The 3,179-nt window shown below is 37.8% G+C and overlaps 1 long non-coding RNA gene across 1 annotated transcript; it reads right to left on the bottom strand.

Annotated features, from left to right (window-relative positions):
* Positions 1-467: 467 nt before the first annotated feature.
* LOC147755411 (uncharacterized) lies at positions 468-2,249 on the bottom strand. The gene is made up of 3 exons (XR_015329156.1): positions 2,066-2,249; positions 1,608-1,668; positions 468-1,384 (listed from the first exon to the last, which is right to left on the bottom strand). It is a non-coding gene; the product is annotated as an uncharacterized LOC147755411 (long non-coding RNA).
* Between the last annotated feature and the right edge of the window lie 930 nt (positions 2,250-3,179).

Raw genomic sequence — 3,179 nt, 5'->3', positions numbered from 1 at the left:
TTGAACTGAACGTCGTTGCCCGCCATAGGCAGTATAACCTCTGACGCAAAGACGTGCATTAATATATGCTCTGCACGTAATAGCTAGACATTGGGTTGAAATGGAAATTCTTGTTGAGGTCGACGAATAGCGTCTAATCAGCTAACCGTATATAGACTAAGCGAGACAGTTCGAAGAATTATTCTGAAAGTTTCCAGGCTGATAGTATTGAGTTGAATTTAAATAGGGCTTATTTCAGATGGCTATGATCAATCATTTGCATGCACCAGGAAGGATTGAAAAGGAAAGAAAGTAGGCATCATGAACGCCGGGAAAACGCGTAGCGAATGCGCAAACGACACAAAACCATCCGACAATATGGCTTTCGTTGCTTATACGACAGAAAGAAGAATCATGTTTGGGCAAGATCACTACCGGCGATAAAAGGTTTACCACTTACAATAGCCCTAAACTCAAACTGGGGAAGTTTGGACTTTCCAGTTCTACATCATGAGGAAATAATCTTGGTCAAGCGGTCATCTCTGCATTCCGAGTTACACAAACCTCGAAAAAGAGTTACAGGAGACCTTTACGAAAGCCAACTCATCCGTCCAAGCCACGAAATGAACAAGAAAAAGGCCTTGGACTGATCAAGTGATATTGTTGGATGATAATGCTACATCGCATACCTTCTTGATGACCCAATAAGCATTAACAGACCCCACAGAAGAACTCTGCGCCATTCAGCGCACTGTCAGGACATTGCTCTATCTGAATAGCATTTGTTTCGATCAATGTGGCATACCCAGAAGGCAAACATTTCAGGACAAAGGCCGAAGTCTGCAAACCGGTAGACTAATTATCCGCCTTTAACGACGAAGCGATTTTCTTCGCGAAATACATCAGCTACCCGAAAGATGGATGATGCCTGTAAGAAACGAGCTGCACTACTTCGACTAAGATATGCTCACTTGTTCAGAGCTTAGAATAAATTGAAGGAATTATAAGCAAAAAAAAACAGGGCAACTTTCTCTTCAATATGTGCAATGTATGTATAAACTTAACTCAAGGTTTATTGTGTCGGAGTAATAATAGTTATACGAGGAGAATGCGGGAACACGAAAGGCATAAACATTTCGAGAAACCATAAGTTATGCATTAGATATATTGCCGAATTTTTCAACGGAGAGCCTTGAGTAGAAGAATGCGAAGATGCATCGCTACCCTGAAAATAATGGAAAAAACGCGAAATTCGAGAGAGGGGTCGTCAAAAAGAAAAGCGAATCCGGCATTTCACATAGAGGAATAGCATGGAAAAAAACTCCACCGATACTGAAGAGCATATAACTCGCGTTTTTCCTTAAGCTTGACTATTCGGGTTCCTGGATTTAAACACTGGAGATACCTGGAAAGGAACGACCGCTAACTTTTTACTAGATATCTTCATATGAAATCAAGGATAATAGGATTTGGAAAAAACAATTCGAAAGATATATGACGTAGCTGCTTGACCGCTATGTTAACTGATCATTCTCACATAGCGAAATTGGAAAAAAGTCTAATGAACTAATAAAAGGTATTTCTCTTTTTATGTTATTTTAAAATAAAAAAAAGTAAAAAATACATACTTCGTTTTGATGCTCTGGCTCCATAATCGTTTCTCGTTCCGTAAAGCGCCAATCGACGATTCTGTGAACTCGCATAGGATCTCCAATTAATCAAAAAATTGTAATGTTTATGCAGCTAACCTGATGAAATCAAGTTAAATTGTTTACTATATTGAATGTTAGATCAACATATTTCTTGCAATGTAACATATTCGTAGCTACACAAGAACTTGATGGTCAACCTAGAAATGCTTTTTATTAAAAACCAGACGCTAGGTAAACTAAAGATACCAGACGATTATTCTCAATTAAAACAAGTTCTATACAATTTAGTGTTCGATATTAGACGCTTCACAAATAGAAGGAAACATAGATCGTCGAACTCTAAGTCAAAGTTAATGATCAAGTTTAAATTATTCCTAACAAATTCAGCGTATTATTATTATTATTCAGATGCTATAAAAGTTGACTGGTACAACTTTGGAATCGTTGATTTCATATCATAGATTCGTGTTAAGCGGTGAGGATTTGCAGAGGAATTAGACGATTCACTGTTTTGAAACTGTTTTTCATTATACTACGCATCTTTCTAACAGAACTTTACTTTCTACTCGATTATTGTTTATAATAGTAATAAAAATAAGAGCCATAAATAATAAAAACATTTACTACTATTTATTTATGTATCTTTGCTTGCAATGAGTTCAATACACCCACATGCGTTCTGTCACAGATCCTGAAAGCCACTAGCGCGAAAATTTAAAAATCCACCAATGCGCGCTTTGTAATGAAGCTCATTCTAGTGTCACCGTTAGACAAAGGTTACATAATAATAATAATAATAATACTATACAAAAATTATAATGATGTAAACTAGATGAAGAGCCTTACTTTGCATATTTGACATACATTAGGAACCACGTATGCCTACTAGCATTACTAGTGCTCTTAATTCATCTAGTTTCTTCAGCGATAAATTTGAATAGTAGCGCCACCACTCAATGGCTTTTGCCAGTCCAATTTCAGATGCTTCAGAGAGCTCATTCACCTATGTATCTGAGGTAAAAAGATTTTCCCGAAGCCCATGTGCAATATTCTCAAACCCACGACGATATCATTGCGAGTGAATAAACGGATCGTAATGGGACACGGAATAATGCTCGTAGCTCACTCACGCCGCCGGCACATCATTATGCCAACATACTTGGCAGAAATTGGCGCTAAGAGTTGACGGCAGGAAAAAAGACGCCGTCTCTTGAGAAGATCACCCTCAGAAAGGCTCAGGCCGAAAAGGGAAAAAGATGAGGTATCATTTGCAATGAGGCGCAATGTTACGCTTAGCTAACTATCTCTTTTATCAACTTTAATTCTCGGGAGTAACGCACATTTAACATATATTTATGTTACGTGACCACGTACGCGATGTCTCCGATAAAGTTGAAAGGCGTTACATTACATTAGCGAGATGTGTAATCGATCAACAAAGATAGGTTAATCATCGCGACTATTATTTCCTAACGGTGTTATTGAGTTTCAATTCACTATGACGAACTTTGAATTTCTGCTTTTGCTAAAATCGTGAGTTAATCCCAG

This window comes from Varroa destructor, unplaced genomic scaffold (assembly GCF_002443255.2).
Source record: "Varroa destructor unplaced genomic scaffold, Vdes_3.0 BEIS01000005.1, whole genome shotgun sequence".
Lineage (NCBI taxonomy): Eukaryota > Metazoa > Arthropoda > Arachnida > Mesostigmata > Varroidae > Varroa > Varroa destructor.
This window is presented reverse-complemented; position numbering and strand designations above follow the sequence as displayed.